Source organism: Leopardus geoffroyi, chromosome B2 (assembly GCF_018350155.1).
Source record: "Leopardus geoffroyi isolate Oge1 chromosome B2, O.geoffroyi_Oge1_pat1.0, whole genome shotgun sequence".
In the NCBI taxonomy this organism is placed as follows: Eukaryota; Metazoa; Chordata; class Mammalia; order Carnivora; family Felidae; genus Leopardus; species Leopardus geoffroyi.
In genome coordinates this window covers 119,317,247-119,339,451 of record NC_059332.1, presented here as the reverse complement: position 1 = coordinate 119,339,451, position 22,205 = coordinate 119,317,247, and the positions used below count along the sequence as shown (strand labels likewise).

The 22,205-nt window shown below is 38.6% G+C and overlaps 1 long non-coding RNA gene across 1 annotated transcript; it reads left to right on the top strand.

The window, feature by feature from the left end:
- Positions 1–747: 747 nt before the first annotated feature.
- LOC123609017 lies at positions 748–22,117 on the top strand. The gene is made up of 3 exons (XR_006717570.1): positions 748–1,025; positions 19,833–19,935; positions 21,666–22,117. It is a non-coding gene; the product is annotated as an uncharacterized LOC123609017 (long non-coding RNA).
- The last annotated feature ends 88 nt before the right edge of the window (positions 22,118–22,205 follow it).

Genomic DNA, 22,205 nt, shown 5'->3' with positions numbered 1-22,205 from the left:
CATACTCTGAGGTTTTGTGTGTGTGTGTGTGTGTGTGTGTGTGTGTGTGTGTGTGAACAAGCCGCCTTCATTAAGACATTGTTGCTGGGTGAATGGGAGTATCTCTTGAGAAGTAATGTGACATCTGATGTCAGAATTGCATAGCATTGATACTAGAAAAACCACCTACTTAGGTCAGTTACAAATTCTCATTTTGCTAAAGAATCAGGAATTTCCCAGTTTTTTGTTTTGTTTTGTTTTGTTTTGTTTTGTTTTTAATGTTAGCAGGAGATATCCTAAAACATTCTTAGCAGGCTGAGGTCTAAAGATGTAGGAAAGATCTTGATGTAGGAAAGATCTTGATTTGTACATGTGTGTCTGTGTGTATACAGAAGAATAAAATATGGCATTCTTCATTTATAAATTGACCCTACTGTCTTATTTTCTAGCAATGGTGATCTATTTATAATCTCAAATTAATTGTCTTGTGAAAAGTGGAGGGGGGAGAAATAAAAGCAGGCAAACCCAATGCCCATAAACAAAAACATCCACAATTGTCCCCTGCAGTAACTGAACCCAGAAATGCAGGGTAAGTTTCAAGTGCTGCATCTATACAAGTCATTATAGTGTTAAATTAAAATATTTCAAAGTCAAGGGTGTCTTTTTATCATTGTGCAACTTAGTAGCAATGTGTGCATCTAGATTCTGGTTTCAGTTCTGCCAGTGACTGGGTGACGGGGGGGGGGGGGGGGGGGGGGAGGGGGGGAAGTAACGTTGTCCTTCCGCTCAGTTCTTATATGCACAAGATGACAAGGAAAATGATCGAAAAGTGAAAAAAAGTTGCAGAATGTGAAGTTGGAAAAATTGGGTTGAAGTTCAAAATGACATCTCTCTCTCTCGAGGCAGAACACCTTCAGGGTAAATATGTATTGAACACTTCCCACGGCTTCAGCCCTGCGCTAAGGCTGCCATATTAGGAGAGGACTTGGGAGGAATGATGCTCACAAGCTCTGCTCCAAAATGATACACTACTCTTCCTCCTTGAGGTAAGTCTCTTCTTATACCAGCAACAGTTATCAGAGTGTCTCATACTACCCATTACTACATTTTTACTTCAGGCATTTTACAACCAATGCGCTGGCCCTACTTTTATGAGAAATAATATTGCCATGGAATATGGTACTCTGGAAGTGTGAATTTAATTCTATATTGATACCATTATTTTCTTCCTGTGAATGAAACTACATATGCCTTTTAGGGGCACTTGGGTGGCTCTGTCGGTTAAATGACCAGCTCTTGATTTCAGTTCAGGTCATGATCTTGTGGTTCGTGGGATTGAGTCCCACATCAGGCTCTGTGCTGATAGCACAGAGCCTGCTTGGTATTCCCTCTCTCTCTCTCTCTCTCTCTCTCTCTGCCTCCTCCCCTGCCTGTGCTCTGTCTCTCTCTCTCAAAATAAATAAATAAACATGAAAAAAAAAAACTACATATGCCTTTTAAATAAACAATGCCAAACCTTCAAATGTAGAGTTTTATATGAGAAGCATGGCATCCCAGAGATTTAAAAAAAAAACAAAAAAACAAAACAACAAAAAACTGTAGATAATGTATCCCAGTTATATTGTTTACATAAATCTCAAAGCCAGGATATGGCAGATTCCTGTCGCTGGGCTCTTAGCCCAGCACTCATTGTATCACCAGAGACAATAGTCTTTCACATGAATCACTGATGCTTGCCAGTTGCTGACAGTCTACTTTGTTCTGATCTCTCTTCATAAAGAACATAGAATAGTTTAAATCTTTCAAGATTTTTCATCAAAACAAAACAAAACAAAAAGACCTAACCAACAAAACCAATCAAAACCTGAGAGGCTTAGCACGCAACCAGCAGAGTTACAGTTATTTACTACGTGTTTTTATGACACAATGGGAAGCGTAACTTTTATTTCAAGTAATAGAACGTGGTGGTCAAAAGTATATATCCGAAAACCATAAAGATCAGTGCCATTGCCACTTATTAGTTGCATGACCTTCTAAAGCCTCAATTTTCACAAATAAAGAATGGAAATAATAATAATAGTTACTGTTACAGGGTTGAGAAAATCATATGAGACTTCAATTTACATACTCAGGTCTATGGCTAAGGTAATACATGTACCATTATTATAATTTCCTGACATATATTTATCCCTTTCTATATTTTGACACTATCAAGTAAAATCAACTTCCTCAAGTTAATGTTTAAAGCCACCACAATAAGCTGTCATTTGTATGTATACGATATCATTCGATCTACTCAAAAATCTGCTAAGATAAAACTCTGAATAACCTAAAGGCTGATCGGGAGTTTCCTTCTCCTTCATTCTGAAGATGTTTTGCGATATTAAGGTAGAAACACGGACAGCTTAGGAAAGACTCTCAACCTGAAGTCTCAGATTCATAACACAAACTGATCTATATTCAAAAATTGTTTTCTAGTGCAGGTCCGACGGCTTAGCAGTGTTGAATCAGAAAAAAAAAAAGTTTCTCTCTGTTGCCGTGCCCTTGCCTCTCGATTAACAAGTACCATCCTCTACTGATGTACTTCTGGGATGCTGAGATCCTCACCGACACACAGGAGAGCTCAAGATATCAATTTAAATAAACATTCATAGAGAGGAACGAGTATATTTCTCATATACAGTTTCAGCTAGGAGATTAAGCTTAGTACTGGAGGCAGGCTTCAAAGAATGGGCTGTATTCAACAGACCAATTCTCATTGTACTAAATCCTAACTAATTCAGCAAGAACATCTCGATGCTTCATACATAAAGTTAAAAACAATGCAGAGAGGAATGTCTCCTCTGATCCGCTGTCATTCTGAACCACCTAGACCTGTATCTCCATCATTTTTCCGAGCACCAGGACCACCCTCCCTTTAATTTGAATGGCTAAACGTTCCTAAAAATATCCAGCTCCTTTATTCTCCCTGGGGATAACCAAACCGGATGAGTCTAAGTACTTGTAACACCAAGATGCTGTAGTTTCTCTATGGCTGTTACACAGCTACAGGGCCGCAGACCCAGTAAATCTAGAGACTGCCAATGGACTACATTGTCCAAACACCTTACAGACATGCTTTCCATTTGTAAGTTTTGCTATTGAGCATTTTCCAATGAAGGGTACCCTTCAACAGGGAGACAGGAAGCCACGAGAAGTGATTCCATTCTGTTATCACTGATTAAGTTATTAGATTATTTTAATTATTGTCTTGCTTCCTTCATCTGAAGAAGAGCTTGGACTAAGACCTTTAGGTGCCGAACATCTTATAACTCTGTGTAGTTTATGATTAGTTATCACGTCATTTGCAATGTCTTCTTGTGCTTATTGGGGGGGTTTGTTGTTGTTTTGTTTCTTTGGTTTTGCTCCAGTGCTTTGATTCAGAGCAATCGTGAGGAATACAGGGTTAGGTAGAAACTTCCTTCACGGCTCTTTTTTAAGTTTTTTAATTTATTTATTTTGAGAGAGAGAGAGAGAGAGTGTGTGTGTGTGTATGTGAATGAGTGGGGGAGGGGCAGAGGGAGAGAGAGAATCCCAAGCAGCCTCTGCACTGTCAGCGCAGAGCCCTATGTGGGGCTTGAACCCACCAACAGTGAGATCATGACGTCAGCTGAGATCTAGAGTCAGGCACTTAACCGACTGAGCCACCCAGGTGCCCCTCTCACGTCTTCAAACACCCAGGGTAGTTTCACAAAGGGCTCAGACTCTGCTGCGGGGAAATAATGTTTTCTAAAGTCAGAGTGAAAGCTGAATGATAACTGGCTGAGATGCAGCTGGGAAAATTCACAGAGTCCTCTCACATACTTTTTCCATTATCCTCCAGGGTGCCTCAAGTTCTATTTATTCTTCAAGCACTGAAATAACCCCAGCATATTTCAGCAACAGCTCAAGAAAGAGCATCTTTTTGACTTCACCATGTATGGTTTCAATCCAACTGTTTTCCATTTTCACATCACATGCTATTCCTGAGTTGGGTTCTCACAAACCTAACATACAGCCACATCTCCCCCAAAAGGGCAAAGGACGCTTGCTGAGAAGAGGCACACAGAAATTCCAACCAATCCCTTGAAGCTTTTATTCTTAACCCAGCACCAAATAGCTTAAGAGCTCATCTTGCCTGTTATAAATAGGATCCAGTGCCTATCACTCCAGCTCACTGGGAAAGAATGCAAACAGTCCTAGGAATGAAATACTCAGGAAGACTATCCTGCCTAGTCAGAGCTATTTTCTTTTAAATGACAAAGTTTCCCTCCAGACACAGAGAAAGCCTTACATTTTTAGCCTGTGAGTTTCTCATCCTTAGGAATGATGTGATGTTTCCTATGAGCAAAAGAGAGGGAGGGAGGGAGGGAGAGAGAGAGAGAGAGAGAGAGAGAGAGACTTGCATCAGTAGTAAAAATGTGCGAGCAAAACCCTTCTCTCTCTCAGCTGGCCTTGAAAGGAACGCTCATTATTTTGACGAAATCCGTGTGGTCATGCTGCATTCTCCAGGTTCATCTAAAGGTCTGTCCAGAAGGACATCTAGAAAGCCAACAATAGGCAGCTATTAGAAGGACACACAGACAACACCAAGTTGAGTCCACAGAATCATTTTTTTTTTTTTAAATCTTGGGAACAAAGAAAATTGACTTGTTATTTTTCTACTATGCAAAGAAGTGGACATAAGACATAGTCCATATTGTTACTTAGGTATTTTTTCTTTGAATAGAAACCAATAAATTTTGCATATAAGAAACAAATACATGAAGACAGGTACAACTGCAAAATTTTCTTGTTTAGTTATCAGTAAACTATTACCATATTTGTAAAGGGGATTTTGAGGTATCAATCTCTGAACTTAAAAATGTTTCTCATTCGTGTTACATATTCAGGAGAAAACATGATGAACACTTCTGTCTCCGTCTCTTTTTTTAACATGTAAGGGAATGTTTAATGTCACAGAACGTAATTAATGATATGTGGATACTTTCTTAAAAAGCAAACTAGACTGGTATACATAATAAACTTCCAGATCAAAAAGAGTTCTATGGATCAAAAGATACCATAAATGAAAAGGGTAATAGATTGGGAGGAAATATTTCCAACATGTATGAGGATAAAGGCTATAACAGCAGCAAAAACCTATAAATAGGCTACTCAGAAGAAGAAAATTTACACCTCTTGATTGTGGTAGCAAAATACAATTCTAAAGGATTACCATGTCTTTTAAACCTAGATAACTTGCCTTTGCCAAGATTACCACATCTCGAACTCAGATGCACATGACTGTCCCTCTAGTTCAATGTGGCTATAACTCTTTTCTTGACCTGAATCCCTAGGTCTGCAGTTGAGAAGTTAAATGCTATATGTTTTTCTGAATACAGTTTTAATGACTTAAATTGAAGAGTCTTAGAATAAATAAATCTGTTCAGAGCTCATGATACATAGAAATAACTGGATACACAACAATGATGTTATGTGATATTTAATGTTGACTAGTATGGTACAGAATTTTGAATTTTAGCCTGGTCCATATTTAAAGGGCAAATCAGAAAAAAATAACTAATGGCTGTAAGTACTAAAGTATTTAAACAAGGAGGCCATCGCACGGAGATGTAATGCAGCAGCAACATACAGAAGTGAACAAAATCTAAGCCAGAGTCAATGCACTCCAATCCAAAATAAGGAAAATTAAGAACAACTAATCACAAACAGTAAAGGAAGCTTTCCCAAATAAGGCAACCACTTAAGCTATAGCCAATCAAATCATTTCTTCGCTTTGGTTCAGTGTTTTTTTCTATAAAAACCTTGCCCCTAGCTCCTATGGGTGGAGCTCTTCTAACCATCTTTGGTTTGGCATTCCCCAATTTGAATTAACGCTCAAATACACTTGAAAAATTGTAATGTGCCTCAGTTTACCTTTAAACCATGTGTAAATAATAAAGTTTTTTCTGAAATCAGAAATAGGAAAGTGATTGAAACAATTGTCCTAGGAGTTTTGTTTTTGTTTTTGTTTTTTACTTTTGTTCTAGGAAATATAAACCTACCCCAAATCAAGGAAACAGAAGTGTAGTAATTGTAGTGTTGAACTCCTTAGACACTCCAAAACATTTTGTTACTTTTTTTTTTTTGCTAGCTCAAAGTCCATGCCAATCAAAGCCCAATGACTTGCATACACAAAGGCTTTATTTCAGGCATTTGAAACTTTCACACAAAGTTCACAGAGTGTCTAAATAAAGCTGTTTTTAATTGATTTTCTTCATGGCTTTCACTTCAAAAAAAAATCCTTCTTTTACTCCTTTCAACATGAGAGTACCCAAATTAATTCTTTTTCTTCTGAAAGTTTAGCAGATATCCAAAGGAGCTATTAAAATGCTTATGTAGGGGCACCTGGGTGGCTTAGTAAGTTAAGCAACTGGCTTCCGCTCAGATCATGATCTCTTGGTTTGTGGGTTTGAGCCCTGCGTCGGGGCTCTGTGCTGACAGCTCAGAGCCTGGTGCCTGCTTTGGATTCTGTGTCTCCCTCTCTCTCTGCCCCTCCCCCGCTCTCACTAGGTCTCTCTCTCTCTCTCAAAAATAAACATTAAAAAAATAAACAAATAAAATGCTTATGTAAATGGACTCTGCCCCCTGTAAGAAGCATATGCACATAATTGACTATATTTTCTTTTTTTAAATTTTTTTTTTTCAACGTTTATTTATCCTTGGGACAGAGAGAGACAGAGCATGAACGGGGGAGGGGCAGAGAGAGAGGGAGACACAGAATCGGAAACAGGCTCCAGGCTCTGAGCCACCAGCCCAGAGCCCGACGCGGGGCCCGAACTCACGGACCGCGAGATCGTGACCTGGCTGAAGTCGGACGCCCAACCGACTGCGCCACCCAGGCGCCCCTATATTTTCTAATTTAAATGTAGTCTTCAAAGAGTTTTTATGGGGGGGTATTCATTTCAGTTTCTCCACATTTGTGGTATTTCCCATGACGCTATCAATCTAGCCCTAAGAGCCCACCTTCCTCCTGGCCAATTAATCACTCATCAAAGCTGTGTTATCTGCCACCAAAATCCGTAGATAAAATGGAAATTTGATCAACTGCACAGAGCATAATCAGTCATGGTATTCATGATGTTAACTCATGTACTTATAAAGTCTAAGTCTGAAGAGCAGAACTTTAAAAAAAAATCTTGACCTACTTGTTTTTAAAAAGTGCCAAAAATGGGGTGCCTGGGTGGCTCAGTCCGTTAAGCGACCGACTTTGGCTCAGGTCATGATCTCCTAGTCTGTTAAGTTCAAGCCCCACATCAGGCTCTGTCCTGACAGCTCAGAGCCTGGAGCCTGCTTTGAATTCTGTGTCTCCCTCTCTCTCTGCCCCTAACCCACTCACACTCTGTCTCCCTCTCTCTCAAAAATAAGTAAATATTAAAAAAAAAAAAAATTTAAAGGTGCCAAGGCATTTCAAAGAGCAGAAGAGTAGAAAATACAAAATGTGAAGGCAGGGTTTTGCAGTGGCCCAGAACCAGACTTCAAGCTCAGTCTCCCTCTATAATTTCCTCATACTAAGTAAAATAGAAAGAGTGAAATCTTCATGTACTTCATTTCCCCTTGTCAAAATAGGCAGAGCTCATTTAAGCTCTAGGCAGTTACTCTTCTAAGTTTTAAATCAAGAAATGAAGTCTTTCCATCATAGCTACCGATAATGTCACACCTTGCACTGTGACAAGTACAATGAGACACATTAGAAGGTTTGCTGTACAAAGGTATGTGGAGAACTGAAAAATATACTGTCCTTTCTAATTAGTATTACAGTAGTCCAGATGTTAAACAGATGGACCTCATTGTATCATACTACCAAGTTAAAAAACAAGTGGTTAAATTTTTTTCTCACAAATATAGACATTTCAAATCAGTGTTACTGCAAACACAGGCATGAGCCAGTAGAAAGTGAACAAAAATTAGAAAATTGTCTTATATTAAAATTAGAGCAATTCCCAAAGACTCCATTTACTTTGTGCTTAGAAATGGTAAGCTTTGATCTTAGCTTCAGTGAAAAACCACCATTCCAGGTACTATTTCCCTTTTCTTTACACTTTGAACTTTTTAAAACCAATGTCAGCAATTTCATATCCTCTCCTGCACCTGGAAAAGTGCTGTTTCAGACTTACAGGTTATCCTTCAATTCCCTATTCATTTCACTTCCTAGCTTTAAGTGAAAAGTGGGGGGAAATATTCTCTCTAGTAAGACTATCTTTAGTATATTCTTTGTTTATTCTTATCATTATGGCCATACAGTTTCCTGGATTTAAGTCACTCCCAGATGTTAAAATTGTCAAGATCTTTAAACTACAGACTGTGCCCTTTGCATGATAAGAGAAACCATACAAGAAGTGTTTCCAAAAGAAGCATTGACATCTGGTGGGCAGAATGTTGTGTAAGTTTCCAAATAGGAAGGCAAACTTTCCTTTCAGACAGGTTTGAATATCATTTGATTAAGACATAGCACTGAGATGTGACAGATTATAAAAATGATTTTGACAAGTGATTTTAATTTTCAAAGATCAAATAGGAAATGGATATGAAAAGTATCAATAAAGGGGTCAGTGAAACATAAAAAAACCCTCCTCTTGCCAATAAACAACACTGCCAAGTATATATTTTTTTAATTTCAGCTTTACTGAGGTATAACTGACAAAATAGAAGATATTTAAAGTGTGCATCATGCTGATTTAACGTACGTACGTTGTGAAATGATACCCCCACCTAGTTAACTAATACATCCATCACCTCACATTTCCATCTTCCTTTTTCCTTTTCTTTTTCCTTGTCTTTTCTTTTTTGTTCTTTTCTCCTTTTTTTCTTGTTTCTTTTCCTTTCCTTTCTTTCCTTTTTTCTTCTCTTTTCTTTTGGCGAAAACATTCAAGTTTCACTCTCAGCACATTTCAATTATACAATATAGTATTATCAACTATGGTCACCATGTTGTACATTAGATACTCAAACCTTATTTACCTTGTAGCTGAAATCTTGCTTGCACCCTTCTACCAACCTTTCCATGTTACGCTCCCCACATCCCTGACAACAACTTTTCTACCGGTTTTATGAATTTAACTTAAAAAAAAATTCCACTTATTTATATGTGATACCATCCAGTATTTGTCTTTCTCTGTCTGGCTTATTTCACTTAGCATATAAGGCCTTCAAGTTCCATCCATGCTAGGACAAATGGCAGGATTTCCTACTTTCTTTCTTATGGCTGAACATTACATTGTATACACATGTCATGGCTGCTTTATCCATTCACCCAGCTACTGACAGGTTGTTTCCATATCCTGGCTATTGTGAATAATGTTGCAATAAACATGGAAGTGCAGAGATCTCTTAAATATCCTATTTTCATTTCCTTTAGATATGTAGCCAAAAGTGGGTTGGCTGGGTTTTTAATTTTTTGAGGAAAACGTCATACTGTTTTCCATAGTGGTTGCACCAATTTACAATGCCATCAAAAATACACAAGGCTTCCCTTTTCTCCACATGCTCACAACTCATCTGTTGTCTTTTTGATGATGGCCCTTCTCACTGGTATAACTAATATCTCGTTGTGGTTTTGATTTGCATTTCGCTTGTGATTAGTGATGCTGAGCACCTCTTTTTGTACACGTTAACCATTTGTATGTCTTCTGTGGAAAAATGTCTTCAGATTCTCTGCCCATTTTTAATCAGATTTGTTTGCTATTGAGTTGTATGAGTTCTTTCTATATTTTAAAGATTAACTCTTCATCAGATATGTGATTTCCAAATACTTTCTCCCGTTCCATAGGTTGTCTTTCCATTTTGTTGACGGTTTCCTTTGCTGTGAGACTTTTTCCTTTGATGAAGTCTCACTTGTTAATTTTTGTGCTTTTGTCACCTTGGCTCTGAGCACGCTTTTTGTATGTTTAATATTTTATTTGGCATTATGGGAGACTTGGAGGCACTGACAGAATCGTTGCGTTCAAAGAGTTTACATCTGGGGAGAAAACTGACAAGAGCAAACAGAAATAAAGTCAGGTTGTAACTGTGGCACTAGCCGTATGTGTACTAAGAACTCAGAAAAAGAGCACAAAGAACCATTTGGTAAGAGTTGTCAGGGAAGGATTCATGGTGGAGGAAGATGAGTAAAAACCGATGGAGTAGGACTGAGGAAGGATTGGGAAAGGGTTGATGAGAGGGTAAGGGCTGGATGAATAAAGACCATAAAGAGTCCAAGGTGTTGGGGTAACGGGAGATTACGGAGGATACTGGTTTGCACAGAGAAATGCTGCGTGTGGAAAGTGGAAGGATATCAGATTGGAAGGGAAGAGTGGAGCTAGATATAGTCCAGAGAGGACTAAAACCTGTGATAAGTAATGAAGGGCTACTGTGCTTTCTTTAATACAACTTCAGCCATAAATAAGAAAAGCCAGTTTGAAACTTTTTGTGGAACTCTTAAAAATGTTCCACAAATTGGAGCCTGCCTGGAAAATAGTCTAAAATCAGTACTGACTTAAAACCTGAGTTCTAAATTTTTGTTAATAAATGAAACGAATTTTGCCTAAGCCAAAATCTTATTCCAATAGCATCAATTATGCTACCTAATACCATTGGATATTTTATGGTTGAAGCATTATTCTACACATACATAGCCTCTACAGAGGCTAAAGTTATACACAGACTCAAAAAAATTATTTATTCACTCCCTCATCCATGAATTCCTTCATTCCACATTTCCATTACTCTGTCAAGTGCTGTACTAGGCAGTTGGGATGCAAAGAGAAAAGAAAAACAGTCCAGTGGGACCGAGTCAAGTGGGAAAGATAAACATATAAACAGAGGAAACAAACAAAAAAAAACTGTGTGAAAGAACAAAATTCCACTGCAGCACCTCTTTTAATAAGGAAGGTAATTTAGTTTTTAGCAACTTCTTATCAGAGATCAAAGTAATACAAAAGATAGAGGCATTTCCAGGTATCCAAAGAGCAGGGTTTCTATAAAAGCTACTACTCAATGCTTGTTACCAAAATGTAACAACATCAGAATGAACAGGAGGCCAGAGTTGTTTAATCTTGAAGCCTCTGTATAGGCAGTGATGGTGGGCACGGCATCTAGATGAACACATGTGCCCTAGCCAACTGTTCCAGTCTTGGCAGAAAATGGTAACAATAAGATAGGTGCTCTTCTGCTCTCCAGAAACTCCTGGAAAATGCTTAGCGCTCCAACTGATAGGTCACTGTTAGTTTCACCGAAGGATGATAGTTTTAAATAAGCAAAGAAGCTGTGTGGTGGTCTTCCTTTAGGCCATCTATACCCTTGGTCAGTCTCATTCCATAAAGCAGCTTAGGAAGGTATAGAGTTAGATCAAGGGTCTACCACTCTCAAGTTATCTTACCACACAGTTACTGGGGCTGGCATTTTAATGGACTCAAATCTTTCTATTAGAGATAAAGCCAAAGGTTTGAATGAAGATGCCTAGTGGAGATAATGCACATTACTGGAATTTATTCACACCCATGTAAAGTGGAATCCATCAACCACATTATAAAGGCTGGTATCACATTCCGTTCGGTTTACACAAGAGGGGAATGTTAGAAAGCAGTTGGAGACAAAGTGCTGAGAGAAGTCAAGAATGTGGAAGTTGAGGCCTGTGGAAATGGAACATGAATTTCATCAACTTCATAGTCTGGTTTGAGATTTACCGTGTACCTCTGAATGTGTGTTAAGTCTATGCCGTTCATGTACACTGGGTACTGTGTGCAGCTCATCCCACCAGTTAAGGATCACATCACGTTGCAGAAGTCAGCCCTGCTATCCATAATTAAAAAGATTTCCTTTGGGGCGCCTGGGTGGCGCAGTCGGTTAAGCGTCCGACTTCAGCCAGGTCACGATCTCGCGGTTCCGGGAGTTCGAGCCCCGCGTCAGGCTCTGCGCTGATGGCTCAGAGCCTGGAGCCTGTTTCCGATTCTGTGTCTCCCTCTCTCTCTGCCCCTACCCCGTTCATGCTCTGTCTCTCTCTGTCCCAAAAATAAATAAACATTGAAAAAAAAATTAAAAAAAAAAAAAGATTTCCTTTGTTTTTTTTTTTTAAACAAAAGAGTGTGTTAACTCAAGATTATTTATGGACAAAGAATAATGTTTAAAGGTAGGTAGGGCCTCCAAAGAGGACAACTTGGGTTCAAATCCCGGATCCTTTTCTTCCAAGGCTGTATGACCTGGAGAATGTAACCCGACCACTCTGTGTCCAAGTTCTCATCTGTAGAAACAAATCAAACTAGTATCTAACTCAGAGGATTGCTATCATGGTTAAAAGAGAGAATACAGAGGGGCTCTTAATGTAAATAAAGCTCTCAATTCATACCTGTTATAGTTATTTTCCATAGAACATTGAAAATGTCATCCAAGGGAATGGAATTGACTTACTTGATGCAAAATTAGGCACGTTCCGGTAAAAAAGGAAGACTGGCTAACTTAGTAGGATAACTAGACATTTACACTGTACTCTGCAAGCTATTCTAGAATATTTTGCACTTTTACAAGAGCTATAAAATATGGTATCAGTATCTAACCCTGGAAATATCTGAACAACATGCTAGAATCACAGGTTCTTTCCTGAAGACTTCCAAAATGAGCCACTCAAACATTTATGTCAAAGCAGTACAGGAGATCGATGGTAGGCTGAGGTAAAGTCCAAAGTCTACTTGTAGCAAGTAAAAATTTCTTTTATGTCTCCTTTACACTTTGTGTTACACACCAATATATATCTGCTTAAGTCCAGAAAGTTTTCACAAAAAAAAACCAAAAAACAAAAAAACAAACAAACAAACAAAAAAAACAAATGCCCTAGGAAGATTTACTTTGTTCATCCCAGGGTATCAATTGCCAGTGACCTGGCATGGGTTCCCACAGGTTCAGTTATTCCAATTTGATAAGCATGACAACAGGAAATATAAACAGAAGTCCAATTAGCATACTGTCACTGAAAAAGATTACACAAATTATTTAACACAGAGTTATGAACTAGGAGGCACAGTGCGGATAAATCTTGAATATTCTGGTTCTCTGATAATTTTCATGTGTATCAACAATTTGAAAAGAATTAAAATGTGATTAAGTGTACTTTTAATTCGGAGAATTTTATTTGTTAATTTATTCAGAAGGTATATCTGATTCTCAACATAACTGAAAGTTATCATATAGGTCTTCAATTAATGCCTCAGGCTGCCCAAATCACTCTCATCAAAGTTTTCAGGTTTTTGTATAAAGAACATTTTACAGTATGTAGTTTTAAAATACATGGTCATTTGTTTTTTCTTTATTTATTTATTTTTTTAGTGGATCAGGTTAGGCCCTGGAAAAGACAGGGAAATATGGGAAATACCTAAAAGATATAAGCAAATCTAGTTAAGTTTTGACATTCTTTACAAAGTAAGAAGAAAAAGCAGTGAGTAGCCATTAATAGCATAAAACTCTGCCTTGCTGTGCTCAGACAGGAAACAAAGCTAATTAACAAAGTACTGATCAAAAAAAAAAAAAAAAAAAAAGGACTGATTATAACAATCTATATATTTATCCAGAAGTTCATGCTCATATTTCTCAATAAGAAGCGTTAAAAATATCTGCTCTTGGGGTGCCTGTGTGGCGCAGTGGGTTAAGCGTCCGACTTCAGCCAGGTCACGATCTCGTGGTCTGTGAGTTCAAGCCCCGCGTCAGGCTCTGGGCTGATGGCTCAGAGCCTGGAGCCTGTTTCGGATTCTGTGCCTCCCTCTCTCTCTGCCTCTCCCCCGTTCATGCTCTGTCTCTCTCTGTCCCCAAAAAAAAAAATAAATAAATAAACGTTGAAAAAAAAAATATCTGCTCTTAGTGTTAAGTTTCTGACTTCAGCTCAGGTCTTGATCTCATGGTACATGAGCCCCACATTGGGCTTTCTGCTGTCAGCACAGAGCCCCCTTCAGATCCTCTGTCCCCCTCTCTCTCTGTCCTCTGCTCATGCTCACTTTCTCTCTCTCTCTCTCAAGAATAAATAAACATTTTTTAAAAATTAAAAAAAATATCTGATCTGATTAGCTGGACCTTTTCCAATTCCTTGTGGAATTATGCAGGGTATGTGATGTCTCTTTGGGCACATAAAATGTTTTGGATCATTCCCATCAGTCATTTCAAAATACAAAAATGGACTAGTTTCATGGCAGAGAAGTTAATTCATGGGTATCATTTTGGCAGTGGCACAAGGGTAAAAAATAATCTCTCTCTACAGAAACCAAATGCAACAAGGAAATTCTAATTGAATCACATGTCTTACATTACATGGATATGAGCCACATTGTTTTGGTCACATTTATTTTCCATCACCTTTATCAAAATAAGGTATCACATTACAGTTAAATTCCAAAGGTGCTTATTCCCCACAAATCAAAACTAAATAAAATTAATTTATCAAAATAACTATATGGATTTCTGGATACACATGTTGATTTCAACACACAGCTTTATCATTGCTTCAACCCAAAGCCTCCCTGAACTATCATTAAGGGATATAAACAAACATAAAGCAATGAAGATAAAAATAAGAGATCAAAACAGATGAGAGATGGTGTAGAACTGAACCCTGCTTCCAAGTGCTCAGATCAAAAATAGCATTATCCACGATTCCACAGTTTTGCTAATACTTATATCCTACCCGTCGGGAAATCCTGTTAGATCTACCATCAAAATAGATCGAGAATTTTGACATTTTTCACCATTTCCACTGCTCCACACTAGTCAAGGCTACCATCATCTCTTGCCTAGGTTACTGCAGTAATCTCTTCTTCCTTAGCCTCCCCTGAGCCACCGCTGCACATTCTCCGCATAGAAGCCAGAAAGAAGCCAGATTGCTTCTTTCAACAGTGTCATGTCTTTCAACAACATCACTCGTGTTTAAACGCTCCACTGTCTTCCTTCTTGACTGAAAGGAGAAGGCTTGTTTTCACAATGGCCCACAATGCCTTACCTGGTCTGGACTCCCGTTCCTGTCCTGCTCCTGACCTTATCTTGCTAACCCACTTGGACCACAATGGCCTCCCGCCTCAAACATACTAGCTACACTCCTGCCTCGGGCTTCATGTGCTGCCCCTTCTGCCTGGGGTACACTTCTCCCTAAAATTACTGTAGCTTCACTCTCTCCTTGATATTTTTTCTGACGCACCTTAAGTGCAATCTCAATCTTTATATATCTGACATCCATTAGCCCACTTCATTTCTTTTCCATAGCACGTATCACTAACGTGCTACATAATTTACGCATGTACAATATCTGTCTTACCGGCAGAATGTAACCTCCTGAGAGCAGGGATTTTTGAACGTTTTTAATCTCTCATGTATCACCTACACCTACAATACCTAAACCAATTGGTACTCACAATAAGAATGCCAGGTAAAAGGCAGGATGACCAACTAACCTCAGATAAACAGCAGATAATGTCTGAGTACAGAGAGATCCCATCTGCTGTTTGTGTAGAATTCAAATCTAACTGGGTTTCCTGGGATTTTATTCACCAAATCTGGTCATCCTAACTGCAAGACATTTGTCAAACGAATGAATAAGAATTTTGGAGGCTGAAAAGCTGAGGGGATAATGGTAGATAACTTAGCAACTTACAGAAAATTAAGTGCTAAACATCAACAGGGCTGGAGGAAAAGAGGACAGGAATGAGGAAGCCACGAAAGAGAGATAACCTGTGGCACGCAATCCTGGAAACTATAAGGAATTAAAGGCATTAAGTGCTTCCAAAGTGGGGGGTATAAAAATGCATGGGAGTGGACAGTGGGGGAACTCAAAACAGAAGGAGTAGATTGAAGTCTTTAAAAGAAACAGACACTTATTAATTTATCTTATGTTTATTTAATTTAGAGAGAGTGAGCAGGGGAGGGGCAGAGAGAGAGGGGAACAAAGGATCCAGAGCCGGCTCTGCACTGACAGCAGCGAGTTCGATCCAGGGCACAAACCCATGAATCCTGAGATCATGACCTGAGCAGAATTTGGGCACTCAACTGACTGAGCCACCCAGGCGCCCTGAAAAGAAACAGACATTGAAAACTATCCACATCCTGGGGCGCCTGGGTGGCTCAGTGGGTTAAGCTTCTGACTTCGGCTCAGGTCATGATCTCACGGTTCCCGAGTCTGGCTCTGTGCTGACAGCTCAGAGCCTGGAGCCTCCTTCAGATCTGTGTCTCCCTCTGTCTCTGCCCCTCCCTTACTCGCTCGCTCTTTCAAAAAGAAATAAATAAACATAAAAAAAGGGAAATGTATAAAACTACCCACATCCTGACCAGATAGATGACTGCTTGTTTTACTCAAGCAGAGAACTAAACTTTTACCTTATATAGAAAATGAACCATAAAAATACAATAGAAAAAAAACAATTGCACAGCAATTTTGATAAAATGTAACAGAAATTCATTATAAAAGCTATTAGCAAACAGCAATAGACAGGGATTTCCCTAGCCTGATAACAGATCTCCACAAAAACCTTCAGTAAACGTAATACTTACTGGTGGACAATGGAAAGCTTACCTCAGAGTTTAGAGATAGAACAAATGTGTTCGATAAAACCACATCTATTCACTATCCAGTTAGAAAATGAAAGAAAAAAGAATGAAACATATAAGAATCAGAATACATGATTGTGAATGTAAAAAATCTAAATTTTTATTGATAAGGCATTGACAGAATTAGTAAGTGAATCTAACAAGGTTTCTGGGTATAAAAATCATTTGTATTTGCATATGCTAGCAGAAACAGTTGGAAAATGCAGTTTTAAACAAATGATAACACAAGACCATAAAGTATTGAATATGTAGGAATAAATTTAACAAAAGATGTGTAAGACTTCTGTATAAGACTATAAAATATTACTGAAATTTAAAAGATTTTAATAAATATTCATGAATTAGTAGAATCAATACTGTAAAACTTTGAATATCCCTAAATTAATTTACAAATTTGATAACATCCAACTAAAATCTTAATAGGTATTTCAACAGAAACTGAAAATCTGGTGCTAAAATTTGTATGAATACAGAAAAGGTCAAGCACAGTTAAACAATTCTTGAAGAAAAATAAAGTTGGGGAACTCGCACTACCAGATTTCAAGATTTACTGTGAGGTTATGGTAAATAAGAGGGTGGTATTTGCACATGAGCAAACAGACCAGTGGAAAAGAAGACAGAATCTAGAAACAGTCAGTCAAATATATGGTCTCTCGATTTATGACAACCAAAAACCAATTCCATGCGAATTGTGATGTGTAAATATGAAAGGCAAAGCCATAAAGATTTAAGCAGCTAAAGATTATCCTCAAGAATTAAGGAGGAACAGACTTCTTAAACAGCGTCAAAGAACACATTCACCAGAAAGGAAAACTATGAAAAACTGGATTTCATTAAAATTAAGCAATTACTCATCTAAACAACATTAAGACAGTGAAGTCACAGAGTGGGAGAATATATTTGCTATATATATATATAGCAAATATATATATATATAGCAAATACATATATATATAGCAAATATATATATATATATATATATATATATATATATATATATTATGAAGACCTTATGTGCAGAACAGAACTAAGAAAGTAAAAAAAAAAAGCGAATGGCTGCCTAATAAGCATTAGGTAAGGTATTCACAATAATTAACCTACAGCGAGATGTCAGTTACAGTGGTGAGTTTCCTCTCCCTCATCAGAATGGCTAATATTTAAACAAACAAACACGCCCAGCGGTACCAAGTGTCAGGGAGGACGCAGAATTACTGCGGCTTTCCCACGCTGCTCACTGAACGTAACCGCGAGCAACCACTTTGGAAAAGTGCCAAAGAACATATGTACACCCGAGCAATTCCACTCATAGCTATATACCAAATGGAAGTGAATGTATATGTTCACTAAGAGACTTCCATAAGAATGCTCACAGCAGCATTATTTGTGATGGCCCCAAATTTTCAACAACTCAATTGTCCATCAATAAATAGACTGGATAAGTTGTAGTACAGTCATAAAATTAAAAAAAAAATTTTTTTTTAAAGCTACTGGGGCACCTGGGTGGCTCAGTCGGTTAAGCATCCGACTTGGGCTCAAGTCATGATCTCCCCGTCACTGAGTTCAAGCTCCACATCGGGCTCTGTGCTGACAGCCTGGAGCCTGGAGCCTGCTTCAGATTCTGGGTCTCCCTCTCTCTGCCCCTCTCTTGCTCACACTCTCTCTCTCTCTCTCTCTCTCTCTCTCTCAAAAATAAATAAATGTTAAAAAAAATTTTTTTAATGCTACACATGAAAATATGGGTAAGGTTCACAAATATGATGTCATGCAAATAAATTCATACACAAAAGAATATATACTATATGATTCCATTTACCTAAAATTCAAAAACAGGCAAAGCTAATTTATAAAAATAAAAGGATAGAGGCTATTATAGTTAAGTGGCTGATGCCTTTACAAAGGGTCAGAAGGTTCCTGGGGCTCTGGTAATAATCTTTGTCTTGATTTAGATGATAGTTACATGAACATGTTTAGTTTGTAACAACTCCTCACACTGTATTACTTATAATTTGTGCTTGTAATTTTTCTGTATGGGTATTACACTTAGGTAAACATTTTCCAAATGAAAAAGCACTGCTGAACAAGAAAGAAAGAAAAAACACCAGGGTCCAACGAGGAAGAGGAAGCAGTTAATGGAGGGATAAATGAAGGTTGAAATGAAATAGTGCCCTGAGGGCATTTGCTCATCCCAGGAACTTAGAGTGCAGTGACTTTTTACTTTTAGATACTTGCAAGATGGTGAGTTAAAATGTAACAGCTCAGAGACTGGAGCCTGTTTCAGATTCGGTATCTCCCTCTCTCTCTGCCCCCTCCCCTGCTTGTGCTCTGTTTCTCAAAAATGAATAAATGTTAAAAAAAAAAAGTTAAGATTCTGGCCATAAGGATGGACCTTTCCAGACCGGGGGCAGGAGAGAGCGTCTAGAAAATATTTATCTCCTGATGAGAAGTGTCAAGAAAACTTCTTTATCTTTGTGTGGGCTTGAGGGGAAAATATTCAAAACTACAGTTGTTGTTGGTTTTTCATATTCATTTAGTTTTGAGAGAGAGACAGAGAAAGAGCACACAAGCAGGGGATGAGTAGATAGGGAGACAGAGGATCCAAGGTGGGCTCTGTGCTGAGAGCCTGATGCAGGGCTTGAACCCAGGAACCATGAGATCATGATCTGAACCAAAGCCAAGAAATGGACACTTAACTGACTGAGTCACTCAGGCACCCCCAAAACTACAGGTTTATCGGGTTCAAACTGGTTACCTGTGGGATCTGAGGAAACTCAAAATAATTAAAGCATTACTAGGTAAATCATGTCCCAGGATGCTTGGCTAAAGGAAACAATATCCTACCTGAAGGAATACACACAGTTCAGGTGTCACAAAATTATGCAGATAACCTTCTACAGAAGAACGAGTATGACCCCTGGGCTTCGCATGGGGCTGGTGTCCTCCTGTGCTGTGTGTACAAATGAACCTGTGGCAGGAGTGGGGGGGGGGAGGGGGGGCGGGGAGGAAGGGGGAGGGGGAAGGGAAAAAAAAAGAAAATTTGTCCAAAACATATAGGTAAATTACACATATTGATATATAAATCTTCAGTTAATGTAGGGGGCAACAGTTGTATGCTATGTTTTTAATAATATGTGTAAAAATGGTTTCTTTTTAGAGCTAAAGGATGAAAACAATGAGTCCAATTCATAGGCGACTGATACATCTCACGGCTAAAAAACTCTAAGAGTACCTATCCTGTTTACTAGGTATATGGAACTGGGAAAACCTCGATATGTTAGAGGCTGGGAAGACCAATATCTGGCCAAATGAAAAGGCAAGTTTATTAGGATGGTGATGATCCAATAAAAGGTGAAACCATATATTCTTTGTTCTCATACACATCTCTATAGAATATACTCCTTATAAGGACTTTTAAACTTAATAAGCAATTGTGAATGGATTTCTGTTATCCCTAGGCAACACAGAAAGCCACTCTACCCAGGTTTTCCCCCTTTCTATGCAAATAGGCTTGCAAACATTTGAGCTAACAGAAAATGACCAAAAAAAAAAAAAAAAAAAAAAAAAAAAGTACCAGCCAAGTTGCTTGGATGCTAGGAGTAAACATACATAAACTGTTCTCCGTTCAGCATAAATGATCATAAATACACACAGTGCAATACAGAAAACTAAAAGTGTGCATTATAAAGATAGCAAGACTCTTGAAAAGTCCAAACAGCTGTAAAAGTACATTTAGCCACTGGGTCAAGTCTGTTTGATACCATGAGATCTTTCTTATTTTCGTTCCACTGCTAATAATTCAAGACTGCTTGCCTTACACCAATAATTTGCATTATCTTAGTATCAAACTATGTTACTATTATTTAACTATGTTGAAAGTAACATTATTCTAATTTTTTAATGTTTATTTTTGAAAGACAGAAAGACAGAGCACAAGCAGGAGAGAGGCAGAGAGAGAGAGACAGAGACAGAGACAGAGACAGAGAGACAGAGACAGAGACAGAATCTGAAGCAGGCTCCAGGCTCTGAGCCATCAGCACAGAGCCCGACACAGGGCTTGAATTTACAAGCTTTGAGATCCGAATCGGATGCTCAACCGAGGCCCCCTAAAAGTAACATCATTCTAAATAAAACAATGACTAGTTTTTATTTTCCAAAGTCTGAAAATATTTTAGGTGTAAAGTTTTCAACTCAAGAATATTATAGGCTTTTACTTAAACTCAAAATAATTCCTGAACACTTTAATATCCTTTTGTTCTCGATTTTTAAGTCTTTACTTTATTTTTTAGTGTTTTTATTTATTTTTGAGACAGAGAGTGAGACAGCACACCTGGGAGAGGGGCAGAGACAGAGGAGGACAGAGGATCTAAAGCAGGATCTGAGCTGACAGCAGAGATCCTGATGTGGGGCTCAAACTCTTGAAGGCGAGATCATGACCTAAGCCGAAGTCAGACACGGAACCGACGGAGCCATTCAGGCACCCCATCAATTTTTAAAAGTCTTTTCAATGTTTTTTAACTCTATGCAAAAGGATTTGTACAGAAGGAAAAAAATGGTATTTAAAGCAAAAGTAGAAAGCTAATTTCCCTTGAAATCCTAATTCTTAAAAAATAAAGCTGAGGGGCGCCTGGGTGGCGCAGTCGGTTAAGCGTCCGACTTCAGCCAGGTCACGATCTCGCGGTCCGGGAGTTCGAGCCCCGCGTCGGGCTCTGGGCTGATGGCTCAGAGCCTGGAGCCTGTTTCCGATTCTGTGTCTCCCTCTCTCTCTGCCCCTCCCCCGTTCATGCTCTGTCTCTCTCTGTCTCAAAAATAAATAAACGTTAAAAAAAAAAAAAAAGAATTTAAAAAAAAAAATAAATAAAGCTGAAAGTTTATCAAAAAATTAGTTTTGAGAACTGTCAAACCCAGATCGGTCTCAAAATAATTTGAATAGTGTGAATTCAAACTCCCTCTGCTTTGATTCAGTACTAGATTAAGATTGTATCTAGAAATCAGGTGGTGTTTCTTACCCGTTGTTTTACAAATAAATGTTAATTTCATAATGGTAAGACTGGGTAAATAATGGGTAATTCTGTTCCTAGGAATTACTTCAGCAGGACCCGGAAGAGGACGCACACTTTCATATGGACAAATTAGAGAGAGAGAAGAGAGAGAGGCCCATGGATGTAGCATACACTGAAAATTCTGTGTACGTATCTTCTATTTGCTGATTGGGCCAGCTCTCCAACCTCTCTCAGCAACACACAACCTTGCACAACCTCAGAAATCACCGTTCACCCCAGCAGCAGATCCTTGGTAGATTTCATGGAATCTTGCCTTACACAAGCCTGGTTAACCCCCAGCAGAGATCCCAGCTGAATCCTCACACAGAGTTTTGGTGCCCACCCTCTGTGCAGCTTCCTCTTCTCTGAATACCACTGGCTTGCAAATTCCAGATGCTTCAGGCAGCCACAAATTCCAATCTCAGACCCCAAAACTCAGCATGACTGTAAATCTGCTTGGGCTCCCCACCCTGTGCCATGGCAAGAAGCAGTCCCAGACAAAAAAAAAAAAAAAAAAAAAAAAAACAACAAAACAACGGGGAAACAGTAGGGCTCACCTCGTGTCTCCTTTATCTCAAT